The sequence below is a fragment of the Rhinolophus sinicus genome, linkage group LG04, assembly GCF_036562045.2.
Source record: "Rhinolophus sinicus isolate RSC01 linkage group LG04, ASM3656204v1, whole genome shotgun sequence".
Lineage (NCBI taxonomy): Eukaryota > Metazoa > Chordata > Mammalia > Chiroptera > Rhinolophidae > Rhinolophus > Rhinolophus sinicus.
Genome location: NC_133754.1, coordinates 123,679,288 through 123,701,643, shown reverse-complemented (window position 1 = coordinate 123,701,643; position 22,356 = coordinate 123,679,288). Strand labels below are relative to the sequence as shown.

Genomic DNA, 22,356 nt, shown 5'->3' with positions numbered 1-22,356 from the left:
ACACACACACACACACACACACGACTGTAAACTCCATCCCCTCAGGGACCTGATCTTCCATTGCTTTTGCAGTTTCCAGTTTTGCATTCACTCTACAGATGCTTGCTCCAAGAATGAGCCCACTCCTTGCTCCAGTCCTACTCACACACTAGCCGCGGAGCAGATCTCGGGCCTTCCTGCCACCTCCAGGTCTCCCGGAGGCGTCGGAGTCCCGCGGAGTAATGGGTCTCTGTAGCTCTGTGGCTGCACGTCTCTGCCCAGCTCGGGTGGAACTCGCGGGCCTTGGTCCGGGGCTAAATGCCCTGAAAGGGCTCTAGGCATGGGGGATAGAGCTTCTCCCGGACTTCCTCCCCTTTCTCTCCTTCCTCCCAGCCTCACTTTGCAGCATAGTAAGAATGGATTGAGAAAGTATTTTTGTTAAGTAATGTCTTTGCTTCTTACCGAAAGACTGCGGTGTTTGGCTGCCAGTTCCGGTTAAAAAAACAAGAGGGCTGAAATAGGTGGTGGTGGTGGTGGTGGTGGTGGTGGTGGTGGTTGTGAGGGGTTTCAAACTGTGATTGAGCCCCTAGGAATGAAAAAGGTGCCTCAGGGGGCGCTGTTTAAAACAATCCAAATAAAACCAAGATAAAGCATCAAAACATCCCTCCCCCAAAAATAGCCCCCCCACACACAAACTAACAGCAAAACCCCTTGTAAAATTACTGAAGCAGATGACCCTCCAGTGTTCTGTCAAAGCTAACATGCTCTGCTTTAAATTTTTCCCTTCATTTTCTTTACAACACATCACTTGTGTCTGTTTTCACTTGTAATGATTTTCAAAAATTGGAAATTTACTTCAACAATTTCTTTATATACATTTAATAACTTGTGTGCATTCTATTTATTATCTGATTAAAGCAGCTTACATTAGAAAATCATCATCATACAAATTCTGTTCCAGAGATAATTCTAGAATCCAGGTCAAAGATTAAGGTTTTAGCACAAGGTGTGCCACTGTTTTGTCTTGAGCAATTCTTTTAACCTGACTTTTGATCTCTGAAGAATGAACCAGGAGACCTAAATGCAATCCAGGTCTCTTTCCTGTTTTGAGTTTTCAGGACACCCACGCTTGCGGAACCATTGGCAAGCTGACTATCCTCAGACCATAGGTCAAGTGTAGGTTTAACTGCCTAAGATAGTGCCTTGGCTCCCAGTTAGAGGTATTTTCCCTCTTGGGGCTTTGGCCATTCTTTTCTTCAATAGGAACCTTATCAATAGGAAGCACAGTGAGTCATTTGCTGATGGGTTCAGTGGTGGTTCTCAGAGTTTCTTCCTGATACCATCTGTAGGTACACATGTTAGATACTTTGACTCTAGGCAGGAACCCACAAGCTCACCGCTTTACAAGAACATGCTAAAGACCATATACTTTTTTCCTTTATGATAAGCCACTTTTCAAAATCTACTAGTCCACTAAGGCTGCTAACTATTGCTGGCAATGAAACTGTAAGTTTGGTGCCAAAAAGTTAAATCAAGTGAGATAGGATGCAAAATAGGAGGTTGCATGGGGTGAACAAAACGTATACAACTGGGACCTCCTTGTATTGTCAACTTGCTTAGATTAAAAAATATTCACTTACGGTAACCACAAGATGGTCATGGGGGTTTGAAAATTAATTTGGGGAATGTACAGAGGGATAGTGGATGGGGGGAGGGGGGTTCACACAGTGTGAGGGATATAAATGATAAACGTCTAAGTTTTGCTTTGTCTTGTGCACCTGAAACTAATAAAAAAAAAAATTCACTTAGTTATTCTCAAGGAGGTCAGAAAAAATATTAATGAAAAACCTCTGATTTAACCCATAGGTCAGAGATCTTCCTGAATAACTTCTACTTAATCTGGAAAAGGTCTGTTGAAGCAAAAGATAGATGTGTTTTCCACATTAAGACAATTCTATTTATAAGTTAATTTCCTAAATAGTTTCTTTGGTGACATAGGTATAGACAGAGTAGTATGTCTCTAAGTATACTGACATTTTTGTTATTTCAAAACTCATTAAACTCAGATCAATAGCTCATTTCTGTTTTGAACAATAAAATAGAATTAAAAAAAGATTTTAACAAGTTATTTGCCAAAGCACTGTAGGAATTTGATTTAAAAATATTGAAAGTTGAGGGGTCTCATAATGCCTTTCAAAAGAACATGGAGAGCATTTGTAGATCTTTAATCAAAAATAACTAAATTTTTTTAAGTTTAGAGTTTTAATTTGAGCAATTGAGTGAAGTCTGATGTCAAGGAAACTAGGGTTCCTGGTTTCCTTAGTGGGGAGTGGTATTAGAGATTAAGATCTGGACACTAGGGAGTTCACTGCTACTGTATTAGCTTTGTCTTTAAGCCTCTCTGTGAACAGAACTAGGACATACGTGCAGGTATATAGACATATATGTATACATTCCTATATACCAGGGGTGCCAATAAATGTATACAAGTGGACACTTTGGTCAACATTGCTCAAGCAGTAGTTCACCGTAATCAGAAGCGTCTGGACGCTGATGGTAACCACTTTGAGCATCCCTTGTAATTGTAGAAATCAAACATGACTTGTATTCATCTTTTGATACTGGTATATATTGACTATTACAATTTTGATGCAGTTTTCCTTTCTTAAAATGTGTATTTTTTTGACACCATCTGTATATCCACGCTATATGTGTACATATATACCTATACATAAATTTCATAAGTACATATATATGTACACATATACATGCATATACAAATATATATAGCAAGGTTTTTGCCTTCCTTGCACCATACTAGTTTGTCTCTTCCATAGTGAGAAAAGCATGGCTGCCAACAATCTTGATACATGTCTTTATTTGCTAAATTGTATAATGGGTGTAAAATAATTTCAGAATTTCCTTGCCATACCACTAAAAATCAAACCTATTAAAAAGAGTTCAGGATGTGTTTGCTGTTCTCTATCCCTGCTTTGTGCCTTACACAAGGCTGAGAGTCAAATGCTGTGATCATAATTTACTTGGAGTAGTTCTTTCATTGCCATCTCATCCCTGTAATGTTATGTTTTTCTTTTGAAATACCACTGGGTTCATTTCTTTCAGTTTGCTTTCAGTTTTAGTTTTTTCCCTTATCCTTCTTTTGATTTATGTTTACTCTTGAATATGTGGAATATTAACATGTTTCAAATCAAAACTATGAAAATAGGAATTCTCAGGGAAATGTCACTGACTTGCATATCCCTTTCACCCTGTTCCTCTCACCTTTTGTAGGTAAGCAGATTCATTGTTTTTAGGTTTCTCCTTTCTTGTTTCTTTTTATACAGCTGTGCAGGTATATGTATGATTCTTTATTTCCCTATCTTTCGTTACACAAAAGGTAGCATACTATATTTGCTCTTATGTATTGTACTATTAGTCAGTTCACAGCATCTTTGGAAAATTTTCATATGAGTTCATAGAGATCATCTTCATTTTTAAAAAACCTGTTATGGAACTTATAGAACAGCAATGAGCTAGAGATTCAGAGAAAGGGAGAGGGAGCGGTGGGAGAAAGGGCTACTGCTGTATGATGTGGGTATTTGGAGGAGAATGATGAGTGAAAAACCTTTTCGGGGAAGTTTTCCTCCGGGTTGTGAGGTGTTTTTCACCGTATTTCCCCATACCTTAAAAAATTTTTCAGAAAAGGCCACTTTTGTGTTATAATGAATATGTCACTTGACTGACATATTCAACTTCATTGAAAATGTAACAAGGTCGATTTCATTATATTTGAGTTATAGGAGAGGATCAATGATATCATAGTGGGTCATTTGAAAGTCTTGTTTCAACTGTGGCTAATGTGATAGATCCTTCCAGGTCTGGCTGGGCTGTATGACAAGAGGCAGTAGATGTCTAAATCCCCCTCCTCTGGGAATTTGAAGTTTGTCCTCGACAGCAAGATTTCTATCTCAAGGCAATGCAAAATGAGCTGTGAGAGCAGAGCCATACAACCAGTATGGCCAACAAATTTCTGTGACCTCCCAGGATCCAGAGTTAGATGCTGATATCAGAGCTGGTTATTGTGCCAGAATCTTAGAACTGGAGAGGAAAGGAGGCCCAGATATTTCAAGAGTAAACAGGGTAGGACTCAGGATGATCTTTCAGCTAGAAGTGCTGCCATTCATAGATTCTTTTGAAGTTCTGGTTGGGGTGTGGTGGGTCACCTGAGTTTAATGAACCTGAGATACAAACATGTAGAAATCCAAGGACTAAGGTAGAATTCCATAGAAAAGGTCCAGAGAGGGTTTTAAAGTGAGTAAAATATCAGTGTGAAGAGAATGTACTTGATTTTCATTTTTATATTTTGGAAAGAATGTGATAAAACAGCCTTGGGAAACAAATCATAGAAAACCCAAACTCAGACTTTTGGTCAAAACATCTGAAAACTAAGTTATATTTTAATTGTTAGGTAGTAAATAGAAGTAATTTGCTTCTTCAAGAGGTTAAAATATGTCTAGTTTCCAGTATAAATTCTTAGATGAGTGATTTGGAAATAACGAAGAGAAAGTAGAAGCATTCAAATATTTTGTTTTTCTTTTTAGGTAAGATAGAAGGTAAGAGCTTATAGTTGATAAATTGCAAAACATATCTCTCACTTCTTTTAAAAATATTTTTATTAAAAAAATATAGCTAACATACAATATTATATCAGTTTCAGATGTGCACCATAGTTGTTTAACATTCATATACCTAAAGAAGTGATCACTGTAAGTCCAGCAACCATCTGACATTGTACCATGTTCTCACAATGTTATTGATTATATTCCCTATGCTGTATATTACATCTCCGTGACTTATTTGTTTTATACCCAGAAATTTGAACTTCTTATTCCACTTCACCTCCCCGCCATTTTTTTCTTTTTTCAAATTAAATTTATTGAGGTAACAATGGTTAGTAAAACTACATAGGTTACAAATGTACAATTCTATAATACATCATCTATATATCACATTGTGTGCTCACCACCCAGAGTCAGTTCTCCTTCCATCATCATATATTTAACCCCCTTTACCCTCTTCTACCACCTCCCACCCCCCTTACTCTCTGGTAACCACTAAACTGTTGTCCGTGTCTATGAGTTTTTGTTACAGTTAACATTTGATATTATTTTGTATTAATTTCAGGTGTACAGCATAGTGGTTAGACATTTGCATAATTTAAGAAGTGAGCCCCCTGACTAGTCTAGCACCCACCTCCACTACATATAGTTATTACCATATTATTGACTATATTCCCTATACTTTACATCCCCATGACTATTTTGTAACTACTAATTTGTACTTCTTAATCCCTTCATTTTTTTCACCCCCCACCCCCCCATCAAAGTGTTCTTTGTATCTATGAGTGTGTTTCTGTTTTGTTTGTTTGTTTATTTTGTTTTTTAGATTCCACATCTAAGTGAAATCACATTGCATCTGTCTTTCTCCCTCTGGCATATTTCACTCAGCACAGTACCCTCCAGGTCCTTTCATGCTGCTGCAAACAGCAAGAACCTATTCCTATCCATGGCCGAGCAATATTCCATTGTTTACATGTACCACCTACACTTTATCCACTCATCCGTCAACAAACACCCAGGCTGCCTCCATATCTTGGCCATTGTAAACAGTGCTGCAATGAACATATAGATACACACATCCCCTCAAAGTAGTGTTTGGGTTTCTCCAGATAAATACCCTAAAGTGGGATTACTGGGTCCTTCTTTGTCTCTTGTTATAGCCTTGTTTTAAAGTCCATTTTGTCTGGTGTAAGTATTGTTTCCCAGCTTTTTTTTTTCTTTTCCGTTTTCATGAAATATCTTTTTCACATCCCTTTACTTTCAGTCTGTGTGTGTCTTTTGATTTGAAGTGAGTCTCTTGTAGGCAGCATATGTAGGATTTTGTTTTCTCATCCATTCAGCCACCCTATCTTTTGATTGGAGCATTTCATCCATTTACATTGAAAGTAATTGATAGATAATGTTGTTTTGCCATTTTATTATTCATTATATATATACATATATGTATATATACGTACATACATATGTATGTCTCTCTCTATATATATACATATATATGTGTATATCTATATCTATATCTATATCTATATCTATATCTATATCTATATCTATCTATATATATATCACATACACTCAGCATCTAAAGCAGAGTTGTCACATAGGAGAAGGTCAACAAATATTCATCAGATCCTTAAATAAGCGAACTTCCATACTACCACATAATCTTCATAACAAAAATTTTTGAGGCTGTGTATCATACCATTGAGTTGATTAATCGGGGCAGTGTATTTTCAACTTATACTGCGATATTGTAACATTTGTCTTATAAGTGCAAAAATTCTCAGGAACTGGTCAATTATATTCTTTTCTTGTACTATCCCATATTGCCCAAATCCTTTTCAGTGTTCTTGTTTTCTTTTCCTTCCTTCCCTCTATCCCTTGCCTTCCTTCCCTTCCCTTCCCTTCCTTCTCCCACTTTTTTTCCAAGTCACATAACAAGATCTCTGCATTTCGACTCTGCACGTGGAGCTGGTGGGCTCTCTGCTCCTGGTTTTGAGGGCTTTGGTGCTGCTTTCTCTTTCATCTCCAGCACTATTCTTTGTAGAGATTACTCACAACAGCAATGTGATCTTCTGATCTTCGGCATTTCTTCTGCTGTGCAGCTGACCATGAAGCAAAGTAAAAGGGCCAACTATTTATAAGTCAAGCAGTTACAGGTGCAGAGAATAGATAAGAGTTTAGCTTTGTACAGGTTGGGAGACCATTCTTACTGCCTTTCTTTGTTTGGGCTATTCCAGTGGAGGCTGAAGTTTAGAGTTAGGTTAGGGTTTTGTAGAAAGCATGTACCGGAGTTGAACTTATTCCCACCGCTGCTTGAGAAGTCTGTCATTGTCAGAGTCCATATCATTGGTGAATTTTTTCATTCAACAACTATTTATTAAGTACCTGCTATGATAACACCATGATAGAAGGTGATACAGTTGCAGTAGCATATAAGAATACTCACTTTGGGTGATATATGTACAAAGAGCTACATGAGCACCCAGCAAAGAGCTTCTTCCTCTGCCGTGAGCAAAGGTGCCTCCTCGGACTTTTAGTTGAGACCTCCCTCACCTTCCTCGGTTACCCCCAAATGGTCTTGCCAGATTCATTTTTTCTCAACATTTTTCTTTGTCTATCCTTTTCCACCCATTCATATTTGTAGCTATTAATTGCTAATAGATATTAATATTTATAATTTAGTATTGATAATTATCATTTACAATTAAGAGTCATCTATTTCTCCAGGAAGAGAGAAGGACAGTTCTGATTCTGTCTTCTCCTCACACCCTGTTGATTTCTTGTATTAGTTTAAGTCATTCAACATGCATGAGCCTGGGAAACGCCTTTCCCAGTTTTGTTCCTGAAATTCTCTCTTTTCTATTTCACTTATTCACGTCCCCCAAATTCTTTGAGACTCACCTACTTTTGTTTATTTGCTTATTTATGGAAGCTTTTTTGTTTTGTACTTTTGTCCACCATGATCTCCCTTACCTCTCAAATTATGGAATTATTGCATGTACCAGTCTTTGGTAAATTAGCTATGTTTGATCCTACTGTATATCTAGTATTTTTATCTTGAACAACTTTGATATTTTTTTAAAACGATTTGTGTGAAACTTTCTTTCCCTAATTTATTCTTTTGAATGCAGGGGTTAGATTCTATTTATGTCTTTTTGCCATTGTACACAGAATTATGCTTCATAGGCTTGTTTTTATATTTAAGATATTAATATAGACAACAATAATATTAAAGTGCTTACGTTCATAGAATAAATGCTGATTGGTCGTTTTTGTTTTTTGTTTTTTTCCTTCCTTTTTCATTTCTTTCTTGCCATCCCATATTCATTCATTTTTTTATTTTTGTAACAAAATAATCCAAAATATGTATTGATGTTCCCAGCACTTTGCAGACACAGGGGGTACACAAACTAATAAGACATGGAATCTGCCGTGAAAAACGGGAGGATGTGCTGCTTGAAATATCATGAAAAAAGAGCTGGTTCTATGTTATTTGTGTTCAGTCCATGTTTCACGATAGGTTTGACTCTTTGATGTCTGTGAACCATCGACTACTTTGGAAGAGTTTTGTTACTGATTCAGATTTTCTGCCTTGGGGCCTTAAGCTGCTATGACAGACTTGTTGAATTTTTTATAAAGCTTGAGTAAGACACAGCATCTGTACTGAGGCTTAATGCAGCACATTTGAGAAAATTGATTTTTTTCTGTAAGGAAACAACCTCCTATCCCCCTGACCCCAGGCTATGGATTTCAGATGCATTTAGGAAATCTGGTAACCCTTGATGCCTATTATCTTTGAGTGGGACTGAATTGAGTTGAATAAATATTTACCGACAGCCAACAAAGAAGAGGTTCCCAGCTTTTGCATTAGGTTTGACTCAGAGGTCGCTGTAATAGGGGAGGAGGGCCATCAGAAGAGACAGGAATAAACTCATGATGGTAAGAGAATTCAGGAGTCTGTTGGCTATGGTCTTAGAAATATTTCAGGGCATAGTGGGGAAGCAAGTTGGTGGACTCTTTCTGAGTAGGCTTGGAATACTTGGCTGGAAGTGGAAAGTTACATATGACCAACACAATTAGGCCTTGGCTTCCTACCCAGGAATGAGTCAGGGTCAGGTGAGGCTCTGAAGCACTGAGCATCCTGTGCCAGCAAACATGTGCTGCTCTGAAGAATGGTCTCCCTCTCATCTTTGGTTGTGATAGGAACGGGAGGGAGGAGTCTGAATTGTGGTGCTCCCTGAAACTTTAAGCAGAGTTCTTTTCAGCAAGCTTTCTCCTGGAAGGCATGAGGAGATGTGAGGGGCCATACCTACCCAGGCCCCCATCTCACTCCCAAATCCCCAAAATATTCCTGTTTGTTTCTTATGGTACTTCAAGAGACACATGAAATATAAAGGCCATGGGGATGTTTTTTTTCTCTTATTTTTGGAAATAATACCGATTAAGGCTGGGAAGTATGGTTTCTAAACCATACTTTGGTTTAGTTTCACTTTGGGATTGAAATCTCTTGCAGAACTTAAAGACAATAAAAAGGGAAAGAGTAGTCTATTACTTGAAAAACAAATGATGGGTTGGGGGAACTTCTTTATACCACTGTCACCTTTTAAACCTTTTTATTAAGGTGCTAGCAGTTATACGCATATAACTCTTGGAGGCCATCTATAGCTGGGCCTACATCAGTGATTTTCAAATTAGATACATATTGGGTGGGAGTAGGGATACAGTGGTGTCAATTAGGGGCTGAACACAATACATTTTAAAATTTTAATTTGTGTCTTATCTATTCTTTTAATAAATATGTCTTAACCACCTACTACGCATGGGGCTCTGTGCTAATTCTTGTCAAGAAATGTAAAAATATATACGGTAGTCTTACATGCCTTTTTATCACATGTCAAGATTGGGAAGTCTCAAATTCTTCCTTTTTCTGAGATTTGAAGATTTTCTCCTGTTTCTCTTTTCCACTGCTTCTTAAAATGAAAGTCTGTGTGTCCTCTGAGTATGTAATAAGCAAAGAAAAGTATATTTCTGATTCTTTCCTGTTTCAAAATAGTTTTGAATAAACTAGTCCATCAAAGTGCTATGACCGTGTTTAAAACATGAATATGACTAGAGCATGTTACATTTTATGAAGCATGTCACATGCTTGTTTCCATCTAGTATTTCCAGTAAGGCAGGCACAGTTTATTGCTCCAGTTTTATAGATGACGACTCAGAGGTTGAGTGACTTGACTATAGCTGGGCAAGTGTAGAACTTGGACTGAAAGGGAGAGGCTGCAGCTCTTCTCATTACATTTTTTAAAATGCTGCTTCTACAAATGCCAAGGGCAGCTGGATGTTGGCATTCTTTTCAAACTCCAATCGAAGTGACTCTTCAGCAGTTGGGGTTGTTTGAAATATTTTAAGTTATTTGTGCTGTATCCTTCCTCTATAAGAAAAGGGAAATAGGACACATAAACATGGTTGGAGAAGACGTGGACCTTGATCTGGAAAGACATCTACAAATATTCTGATCATCTTATAAATTACATTCTATAAATTTTTCAGTTGTTTATCTTTTTTATGTTTGGGTTACTTTTATGGCTATAGTTTTAAAAAGTCTGATATAGTTGACGTTTATTTTACTTTAAAATTTGTTTTTGGAAGAACCAGAACTTCTCAATTTTGGTGTAGTAGTATTTATTGATTAGTTATTATGTGTGAATATAACAGACACTGTTACATGTATTCTTTTTAAGCTGTCACAACAACCCTGTGAGAAAAATACTATTGTTATCTTAATATTATAGAAAAGAAAATTGAGGCACAGAAGCGTTAAGTGACTTGCCAAAGGTTGTACCGCTAGCATGTAGGAAAATTGGGGCTAGAATTTGGGCTGACTGGCTCCAGAGCCTGTTTCTAACCACAACCTTATGATGCTCTGTCTTGGCACTGCACTGATGAGTGTGTGGCCATGCTTACGTCACTGAATGACTCTGGTCTTCAGATTCATTATTTGTGAAAAGAGATTGCACTAGGTCAACTATTTACTTAGTAGTACTTCTCATTTACATACATGCCTTTATTTAATCCTCACCCTACACATAGTATTATTATTGTCCTCATTTTACATATGGGAAAATTAGGACTTGGAGAGGTCAAGCATCTGCCAAAGTGCCATAGCTGGTATAAGACTTGGGATTCAAACCCAAGATTTCAGTCAATATACATTACTGCCTTTCTTTTTCAAAGGCTTATGTAGCCTTAACATTCCATACAATCCTGGCTTTTTATTTCAAAGTCATAATGATTATATATTTGTTTCATAAAGCCATTAATTTACAGTTCTTCCAAAAAATGACCTTCCTCTACAAATGGCTGCAAATGTTTGGGAACCATTGACATAGATAGTAGCAATCTTAACAGTGAAACATTGTGCTATTGATATTGTATTATTATTATTATTATTATTATTATTATTCTTGTTATTATTATTTTTTGAGGAGTCATGTGTATAGCAAACAGGATACAAACCGGACATGTTAGGCAAGCTGTTGCTAACCCAGAAAACTGAAAGGGATTAAGTTCTCATTATTATTCACAGTTAGTCCCCCAAATCTGTGTATATTCAGTTTCTCAGCTTCTTCAGTTTGGCAGGAAGCTTTAAAGAACCAAACAGCATGCCCTTCCGCCCCTGGCATATTCATAAACTAGTTTGGGGTGAGTCATCGGAATTCTGTGGTTTGTATATCCTGAAGGGAGAGAAGAGCCACTGTATGGTTAGCATTTATTTGAAACAGCTAGTTGGAAAAAAAAAATTCTTTGATAAAAGTTCAACATTAGGTAAGAAATGCCTGCGGAAGGATCTTTCCATTGTTATAAAGATTTGACTCATTTTCACATCTCTGGGAATATCACAAATTTAATTCTTCTGCCTGAGCATATTCACAGCTTGACCTAGTGCACACAGAAGTCCTGATGTGGGGCGACATACTGAGGATAAACCCTTGGCTGAACAACTCTTCTGATGTCCTTGAAGTCTCTGCTTCCTCCTGTCAAAATAATGCTCTAAGTTGGATAAATCTCTGAGGTCTGTTGGATAATATCACCAATATTATAATTGTGAATTATGATTAAATCATTACAACAGTAAGCCTAAGGGGCAATTCCAGTTATTTTACATATATATATATATATATATATATATATAATATATGTATTTCCTATCTCATCAGGTAAAGAAACTGGTTATTAATGGAAGAAGGAAGAAAATACAAGTTAGTTGGGTACTCACGGTGTTCCGGAAGCTGCAGTAAGACACACAAAAAATGGATTCTGAGACTTAAATTCAAACTATTTAGATCTGGGGAAAATATTCCTTTCAGAAGTTGGAATGAGCTTACGGTCTGCAGCATCAGTGATCCATAGACAGGGGCACAAGGAAAGGAAGTGGTGACATTTAACACCCATGTCCAATCAGTTATCTATTTGATTATGACCACCTGATTGGTGACTATAGACAGACATACTCATAGTCATGGAGGATACTACAAGTTGGTTATCATTTTGGGAGAGTTAAAATAATGCTTTGTTCTCTGAAGTATAGAGAGACTACTGTTTGGTCCTTAAAATGGTTTTAGATGGAACATGAATAGGGCATGACATAGCAATGAAATATATGAGTAAGTGTTCTTTTTAATTCCCTCTCAATTTTCTGATTATGTCAAGCAAGATATTTGAGTTTGGCATTACTGAGAGTTTAACTCTTTTCAGAGCAGGCAACCACATCTTCCTAGACTTGAATAGCTACTTATTCATAGCCCTTTTTCGTACAGTCGCATTTTATTTATGGCTAGTGAAATTGGTTTTCCACTTACATGGAGTAGACATATAAAAATGAGTTAATTTAAAAAATATTAACTAAACAATAATACAAGTGGCGAGCTGAATGGGGGACTGACCTGAAGAAGTTTACCCAGCATATAAAACTTTATAATTTTGGTGGTTAAGAGGCAGATAGTTTAAAAAATTAAAATAGAAAACATAGTTTGCTTAAGTCCTCAGTACACATCTGGAGCAGTGATTCTCAAAGGGTCCTGCATACACCAGAAATAATCTGTGAACATTTTGCCCATCTCACAGGAGATAAGTACAGAAATTGCAAGTAATCATTTAGAAACTTTTATAGCTTATTGATGTCGCTTTGACATCCAATTACAAAAAAATATTTTTTTCTAGTAACTTATATTTATTGTATTCTACAGAAGTATTAGAAAAAAACCTGGTAAGTTGAGACATCTGATGTAGAGCATATGTTTAGAACAAGAACATAACTGAGGAAGTGGCAGCCTAAGCAGTTATGATAAAGGAATATGTGTTGGTGAAAAGTACACGATCTTCATGGAATCTAGAAGAATGGGAGTAAAGAGGCTAAGGTAGTAAATACATTTATAAGGGCTGGGGCTTACATGTTTGTATGCCAAGGATCCAGCACAGTGTCTGGCACATAGTAAAGCGCTTTGTATACTTATTTGTTGAGTGAATGAATGAATTAATGAATGAATGAGCTATGGTGTTTGGCAGGCAGGTCCAATGTAATCACCAGAGACTATGCTCTGCCATAATGCAGTAATAGGTCATGATGCTTTTCCAGGTATCTCACAACACTCTCTAGTTTGCCTTTGTTCTGATTATATAAACACCAAGTCACCTTCTAAGTATCAATTAGGTTGTCATTGTACCTTGACTCCAAGAAGATGGTGCCTCAATTTATAATAATTTTTAATTCCAGGTTGTATACACCAACAGGAAGGATAGGTTGGGTTATGTTTCAGTAATAAACAACCCCAACATCTCAGTGGCTTTACATGGCAATCATTTCTTTCTTTCTCACACACATGCCCAACAAAGGTTGGCATGGGGCTTCTCACTGTCGTCATCTCCATCTGTGTGTCCATAATAACCATATCAGGGCATGTCGCAAATCACACCTTGCCTCTTAGAGCTTCAGCATGAAAGTGACATATTTCACTTCTATTCGTACATTATTTTTTTTGGCTAAAGTAATGAGCATATCTAATATAAATCGGGTGGGGAAATCACTCCTACCGTGTACCAGGAGAGTGGCGAGCCAGGAATATTTTATGGAGAGTGCTAATAACCAGCATATACACCCACTTAGGGTGAACTATATGAACAAGATTTATTTCTTCTTTGAGGGATCTTCTGTGATTGTACCATCAACACTGACTTTCTGCGTTTTCAGGTCTCTGTACTGAATCCTGAATGTGATGCCGCTATGAATGCGGTGTCATTTGAGACAGAAGGAGGGCCTCTACCTCAGCCATCAGCCCACTTACGTTAGCAGTTCTGTTTTCTGTTCTTTCTATACTATCAATAGTGATCTCTGCCACAACACACTCCTTTGGTTCAAATTCTCTCTCCACCAACCAAACTTTAATGCTGAGTACATCTTTCCGTAAGAAGGCAGGAGATTGGCCTTAGGTCTTGGTTAGGGAGATTTCTTCCAGTAAAATTTAAAAATGATTGTGAATATAAACTTTTTATAAAATTCCTATGTGCGATTGTTAGACTGAGTCAGCTTCCAAAAGGCTGATCAATCCTGAGAAAATCAAGCATATCCTAGTGATACACTCGTATAGATTTCTTTTTTTTCTTTTTCTTTCCTTCCTTCCTTCCTTCCTTCCTTCCTTCCTTCCTTCCTTCCTTCCTTCCTCCCTCCCTCCCTCCCTCCCTCCCTCCCTCCCTCTCTCTCTCTCTCCCTCCCTCTCCCCCTTTCTCTCTTTTATCTATCTATCTATCTATCTATCTATCTATCTATCTATCTATCTATCTGTCTATTTATTATCTTCCAAGGCAGGACATACCTATATATCTAGATTGGGCTAGAAAAGATACATCTGTATTGCATGAAAACTTTTACTCTAATGGAATATAAAACATCTTTACCCCTTACAAGTATTTCCACATAATTTGCTTGCAAATTTACCAGGAAAGAAAGGATTTGCTTTTAAAGGTGAACATTTTGCCTTTATTGTTAGCATTATTTGGACTTCCAAAATTGATGGAATCTGAATCAAGATGGAATCCAAATCTGAATCAGATGAAATCTGACAGCATACTTGAAAAGCCCATAAGTTTCAAAATTATAAATCAAAATCAAAATAGTAATATCTGTCTCTGTCTACAGACAGATGACAGAGGGAGGTAGAGGTCTGAGAATTCTAAATGTGATCAGTATAAGCAGTAGATTATAAGTTTCTCCCAAGCCACTTTGAAGAGTCTTCCCCCTCCAGCTGCCAGTGTTGAACATATTAACAGAGTGATTTCCAGATCTTTACAAGATTGTGCCAGTGGGCACAGACAAAATCACCCAGCTGAATGGTAAGGAGGAGGGATCTTTTATTGGTTCTCAGTCAGCTGTTGCACATCTAGACATGTAGCTAGTCATTTATTAGCCTCTAATTTTGAAGGGTGGCTTGGGATGATAAACCTCATAAAAAGTTAACAGGAAGGTGCCTTTGATAAGGTGGTAAATCATTAAATAGAGAAATGACTAGCTGATTTATGACCTACTGGAATACTTTAGACTGTGAGAGATAAACCCCCATTTCTGTTTTGCAAGTGATATCTCTGTCTGCAGTCCCTTAGAAAAATTAAACTTGGATTACACAATGTAAAAAAAAAAAAAAAAAGCAAGCACATTTTTGCCCTATTTCAGAGATTCCGGTTGAGTTACAGAACCGAAATTCTAAGATTTCTTCTGATTCACAGAAACTGCTGTTAAGATCCTTTAAACAGGGTCTGCATCTCTAGAGTAGTCAGCCTGGTATTGGCTTAGTAGGTGCTCTGTATCTGTCAGTTGTGTGCATCAATCCTGTGCTAAAAATGTGAGATTATAGACAAAATATGACTAAAAATATAAAAGATTAAGTCTTTTTTTTAAAAAATCTAACACATACTTCATATTTTTCCCCCTTTATCTAACACATCCTTCACATTCCTGCTTCAGGATCTTTGCACTTGCCATTCCTTCCCACTGGAACACGCTTCTCTGAGATATTGCTGTGGCTTGTTCCTTCACTTCTTTCAGATCTTTGTTCAAATGTCACCTCCATAGAGACACCTTACCCTCACAGCTTATAGTATTACTTCTCCCACTCTAGCCCTGCTGTTATTTTCTTCATAAAACTGGACAGTACTCACACATTCGTTCACCTATTTATTGCCTTTCTTCTCTGTTAGAATGTAAATGCTATGGGATGGGGGTGTGTGTGGGACTTCATGTTCCTTATAGCTGTTTCTCTAGTGCCTAGACGATTGCCCACACCCTACCCATTGAGCACTTATTATATAGTTTTAAGAATGAAGGAATGGATAAATGAATGGATGAATCAATTAATCCGGAAGACTGGAAAATTGCTGTGGCTTCCATGGCATGATTTTTTTTTCCTCTAAACTTAGTTGACTATAGTAAAGTCAGAGGTTGAAATAACTTCTTGTCAGAGGGTAAGGGGGGTGGGAGGTGGGAGAAGAGGGTAAGGGGGATCAAATATATGGTGATGGAAGGAGAACTGACTCTGGGTGGTGAACACACAATGGGATTTATAGATGATGTAATACAGAATTGTACACCTGAAATCTATGTAATTTTACTAACAATTGTCACCCCAATAAATTTAAAAAAGAAATTAAAAGAAAAAAGAAATAACTTCTTGTGATCTATATCACTATAATAGTCATATGATATAGGCTTTTCTTATGAAGATAATTCTTTAAAAGTTCTTTTGTTCTCACTATGTTACATATTCATATTTGGACTAAAGAGGATAAAGAAAGGATTTGATTTGGGGAACAAAGGAGTTTAGAATAATGAAGGAAATTCTGGTACCAAATGTTACCTCTTGTTAGTTTGTAGTGAGAAAATGTTAATTTCTTAGAGAACAAAAAATGAGGACTTTTAGATATAGCTAATTGGTGACAGCTAAAAGTTCTCAAAGTAAAGTTCTAAAATTTCTATTTTTTTGCATGTAACTGGATTTTGGAAAGTTGTATTTCAAAAATAATGTGAAAAATTGAAAGTGAAATCACTTTTCCAACCTTAAAAGAACTTTTCTAATGTACTGAGAGCTGAGGCTTTCTCAAAGGCAGCGCTTCTTGTCCTTAGACAATTTTTATCCATAAATAAATAAACTTCTAAACAGTGTTTCTGAACTTAAACTGCATATTCACAGATTGAGTAGGAGAGCAGGGCAGACAGTCTTGAACCTGAGCTTGGGAAAAGTGCTGAATGTGTGCTGCATATCTCCCAGTGTGACTACAAATCTGTGGAAAGAAATCTGCAAAAAACACAAGTCAATCCAGGACTTCAGAAATCCTAAGAATAAATGTTTGTTACCCTGTTCTGGTGTTCTATGTCCTCTCCTAACGACATACGAGGTCGGACAATTAAGTTCGTGAACTCAGCCTAGAAAAAGTGCTACATACCTCATTGCTGAATATCACTACGGTCACCTTCAAAGTACTTCCCTTGGGAAGCTATGCATCGATGCCAGCGCCTAGTCTACCCTTCAAAGCAATTTTGGAACTCTTTTTTTGGAATAGCCAACAGAGCTGTCATTTTATTACTCTTGATGTCCTGAATGTCATCAAAATGTTTTCCTTTCAATATTTCCTTTATCTTTGGGTAAAAAAAGAAGTCATTGGGGGCCAGATCAGTTGAGTAGGGAAGGTGTTTCAATACAATTATTTGTTTACTGGTGAAAAACTCCCTCATAGACAGTGCTGTGTGAACTGATGCATTGTTGTGATTCAAGAGCCATAAATTGTTGGTGAAAAGTTCAGGTCATGTAACTTTTTAACACAGCCTTTTCAGCACTTCCAAATAGTAAACTTGTTAACTGTTTGCTTCGTTGGTACAAATTCATAATGAATAATCCTTCTGATATCAAAAAAGGTTAGCAACATGGTTGTAACAAGTTCGTGAACTTAATTGTCGGACCTCCTGGGTAGGCAGTTCAGAAATATTTGTGCCAATGTTTTCTTTGTAGCAGATAAAAATGGTAGAAATTTAACAATAAGTACACAGGGGCAATATTATTTTGTTATAAAATACAACTTACAGCAGTGTTTAGCTGATAATTTCCTAGTAATATACATAATTTTATTACAATTTTGTTAGGTATACATAAAAATTCCTGTAAATTATTAATTATTATTTACACTCTCAGGTCAAGTTCTTCATGGGTCACCTGGGAGAAGGTGTGTGGAGAGGGAGGTCATGATATGTGAAAGCAGAAATCATGTGGAAGACACATTATATAAACATGGCATAGTTACAAATGAATAGAATTAGGTGATGGGTACTTTCCCTTAAATAGCCATAAGAACCCAGGGAATACAGTATTGTTTCTGGTCCTCATATGTTTAAAGTGTAGAATGGGGATTTGACTGAATATAACATTTCCATGTCATTTAACTTGCTATCATATATGATTCACTGTCAGAAACAATAGCATTTTCATGTGTGTAGTTTTATCCAAGTAAAAATAGATTGCTTCCTATTTTTTGTTTATTTTATAACAAATGGATTTCATAAAAATAGTTGTTACAACCTTTTATGGTAATTAAAAAGCTTACATGCATTATTCAACGAAATATTATTCAGCCTTTTAAAAAAGAAGGAAATCCTGCCATTTGCACTGATATGGATGAATCTGGAGTACATTATGCTAAGTGAAATAGGCCAGACACAGAAAGATAAATACTGCATGATTTCACTCACATGTAGAATCTAAAATAGTTGAGCTCATAGAAACACTGTGTACAATGGTGGTTGCCAGGGTTATGGGGGAAATGGGAAGAATTTGGTCAAAGGGTACAAGGTTTTAGTTATGCAAGATGAATAAGTTCTAGAGATCTAATGTACAGATGGTGATGATAGTTAACAACACTGCATTGTATACTTTTATACTTATAATTTGCTAAGAGAGTAGATTATAAGTGTTCTCATCAGAAATAAAAAAAGGACGGTATGAGGTGATTAATATGTTAATTATTAATACTTGATTGTGGTGGTCATTTCACAATGTATATGTGTATTATTACATCAAGTTGTATACTTTAAGCATATATAATTTTTATTTGTCAATTACACCTCAATAAAGCTGAAGGAAAAAAACAGCCTAACCAACCTGGCAGCATTCAGACTCTTTAAAGAGCTCATCTAGGGACACATTGCAATGTAACAACAGCTAGAGGACTTTTTTTTCATTACCTCAGAAAAATGAAGGCAGCAATAAGAATTTTTTTAAAATGACATGCAAATATTTTTTAACTTTTATGATTCAAATCCATTCATGTATTTATCTGGCCATTATTGATGAAGTCCCTGCTGAATGCTAGATTATTTTTATTAAAGAAACAGACATGACTCTTGCCCTTATAAAAGCTGCAGTCCAGTCCTAGGTTTATTCTAATTTTCATTAGGATTTTTTCTTTGATATTTTAGTTGTTTAATAAAGTATGTTTATAATTTTTCCCAAATCTGTTTTCTTGTAATAATTATTTTTACTGATTTCCAATATAATTGCACTGAAGACATAGAACATGGTTTGAATGATACTGACTGAAATTTACAGAGAATTTTTTTTATGGACTGATATGTGTCCAGTTTTCATCAATGTTCCATGTATGCTTGAAAAGAATGTGTATACGCTGATCATTAGTTGTGGAAGGTTTTGTTGTGCCTGTTACGTAAATTATTATGGTGTTCAAATGTTCTTTATTTGTATGGTTATATTGTGCTTTTTTTTTCTTTCAGTTTTGTATTTCAAGTGTGCATTTCAGTTCTAGTCCACCATCTTGACTGGAAGCCTATATTGGTTGGTTTGCTTCACCTATTCATCATGTAGAAGGTATGTTAGAATTACCCACCCCTCCCCCCACTTGTGGTGGATTTGTCAGCTTTTCCTTGCGACTTTGTTAATGTTTTGCTTTATATATTATGAGGCTTTGTTAGTAACTATATACAAGTTTAGAATTTTTGTATCATTGTGGTTAATTGAACTAGCTAAGCTGTACATGGCTGGAGCACTGGTCAACAGCATGATTACAATATCATGTAAGACCCTGACCCAGAACTATTCAGATAAGCTGCTTCCAGTTTCCTGACCCTCTCAATCTGTGAGAAAAAACTGTTTGTTGTTTTAAACAGCTAAGTTTTAGAATAATTGGGACCTGGTAATAGATGACTAACATATTTCTATTTTCTCTATTTTTCCTTTCTGGAACTCTGAGCCTTTCTTTTTTTTTTTTTTTTCATTCTATCCTCTACATCTCTTAACATATCTTTCCCAACTGTTTGTCTCTCGTTGAAGTATTAAGCATAATTTATTCAGATCTAGCTCCTAGTTCACTAATGTTTTCTTCAGCTCATTCTAATCTGCTTTTCAAATATTCTAGTGAGTTTTTAATTTCAGCAATTATATTTTCATTCCTGAAAGTCCTGTTTATTTTTTCTCACATGTTTTTGTTCATTTTGATTACTTATTCCTCATATTTGGCTGATTATATATATATTTTTAGACTACAGAGAGGAATTGGATAAAGATCTTCAAAGTTTCAGAAAAGATTTTTGTTTGTTTTTGACAAGATCTCAGGGTGTTATCAACTTAGAGGCACATTTAATTTACTTGCTTGTTCCAGGATTTCATAGAGATATAATTCAACTTCCCTACCCCTCCAACCTTCCTGATTGAATTTCAACATTTTTAGGGGAGATGTTTTTCTTTTCACTGAGCAAAGGCCTGAGAGAGACAAATTGTAAATTATATTTTCTCACTCTCTAGTTAGGGATAGGTGCATGCTAATGGAGAAATGTGAGGGTAGAGTTGTTTCCACAGCCTTTGTATCTCCAAGAAGACAGGGTCCATCTTTCTTCATCTTAGGCAGTTCCTAGAGTTGGTCTCTGCAGGCACCGTTGAAGAAATGCCCAGTGGGTTCTTTCTTTTCATAAGGCAGGTAGGGCTTTGAGTGATTCAGAGTGACTAAGCACTCTGTGACTGAGCTGCCTGAGTGCAAAAACTACCATTTGAAAACAAAAATGTAGATAGTGGCTAATCACACTTCTTTATTTCATTTTAAACATAGTATTAGAATCTAAATTCAAAAAGTATTACTTGTATTAATTAGTTTTATTTTCAAGACCTACAGGCTTGAAGAACTTTAGAGAATAGTCTGTTGACTCTCTTTACAGAGTGGCTGTTGTTCATTGATTCTTAGGCTTTATAAGAGAGACTCAGAAATACCTACCAAGACCTAGTATAGTAAACCAGTCTTCTTAAACTATTTGTGGTGAAGGATAATTTTTTAATTACCAAATCTTTTTCTTATTCCTCCATTTTGTTTAAATTTATTACTTCATTTTTTCTTTTTCTCTCTCTTTTTTTTTTTGAAAAAAAGAACAAAGTTCATCAGGTATTGGCTTAACATGTTGTTTCTCTTTCTTTCCTCCCTAATATAAGCACTGAGAGCAATAAATCTCCTATAAGTAATGCAGTGGTAACATCCCAGATTGAGATGTAGACTCTCATGATTTTGTTCTTTAACTATTCTGTTGTCTCTTAACTGTCCTCTCAACCAAAACTTTCATTAAGTAGAATTCACTCTGCTGAATTCAATAAGAAATAGAGCTGAAAAAGAGGTACAACTAGAGGAAGGAAGTGGAAGAAGATAAAAAGATTAGTTATTGATAATATGTTCAAGATAATCAAATGAAAATTCTTAGAATTAGTAAAGGTTTAGTTAAAATGAATAGATACAAAATGAACATTCACAAAATGATTCATTTCTTCTTCTATAACAACAATTAGAAAATAAAAGGTTGTGGGAAGAACCCAATCCACAACAGCAAGTTTAAAAATAAAGCATCCTAAAATTAGCTTACCAATTAATATGCAGAAACCACATGAAAACTACAAAATTCTACTACGAGTTATAAAAGAAGACAAGAAAATAAACAGACATATCATGGTTGTGAATGAGGAGACTCGATGTTATAAAACTGTGTCTTTTCAAAATAACTTATATATTTAAAGTAATTCAATCAAAATCTCTGTGGAACCTTTTGGAAATTGTGCCCAAATGATTCTGAAGCTGATCTGGGAAAAATAAATGGACATAATTTCCCCTACTTCTCCTCCTGGGGAGGTGAAGGTATGGGCTGGGTGAGGGGACAATAGATGGCAGGAAGGTGAGGAGGCTGGCTGGGAGCAGAGGCCTCACTGTAACCTGGGCCTTGTGATCCACTTTCAATGTGGTCCAGGGCAACTCTTGGACAAAAGTTTGGGCATTTCCCATTGGGAAGTGAGTGTATTTCAGTGTCTCAACAAATATTCATTGACCATCAGGCATGATTCTAGGAACTAGGGACAGAGCAGTGCACACAACAAAGTACCCCCCTTGGGGAACTTAGGTACTAGTTGGAGAGGCAGACATAAACTTGGGTTTTGCTGAATGATCTGTGAGCCTTATAACGGAGACCTGGAGACACCTACCAAGATCCTAGTGAAATAAACTAGTGTTTCTTAAACTATTTGTCTTGAACATTTTTTTAATTTTCAACTATGTCAGACGTATTTTTGGACACATAGAATCTTTTACTTTGATGATGTGGTACGACCAAAGGTTTCTACACAATCTCAGTTTTTGTTCTTATCTTGTTTAGAGGTTCTTGGGCCACACTGAGTAGCACTGAAGT

At 36.3% G+C, this 22,356-nt stretch overlaps 1 long non-coding RNA gene across 1 annotated transcript in view; it reads left to right on the top strand.

Annotated features, from left to right (window-relative positions):
* The window catches only part of LOC141571326 (uncharacterized), a 35,904-nt gene that overhangs the window by 11,067 nt on the left and 2,481 nt on the right, over window positions 1–22,356 (top strand). Inside the window, exon 2 of the long non-coding RNA XR_012496090.1 lies at window positions 19,420–19,513. This is a non-coding gene — a long non-coding RNA (uncharacterized LOC141571326). The remainder of the gene's footprint in view (window positions 1–19,419; window positions 19,514–22,356) is intronic.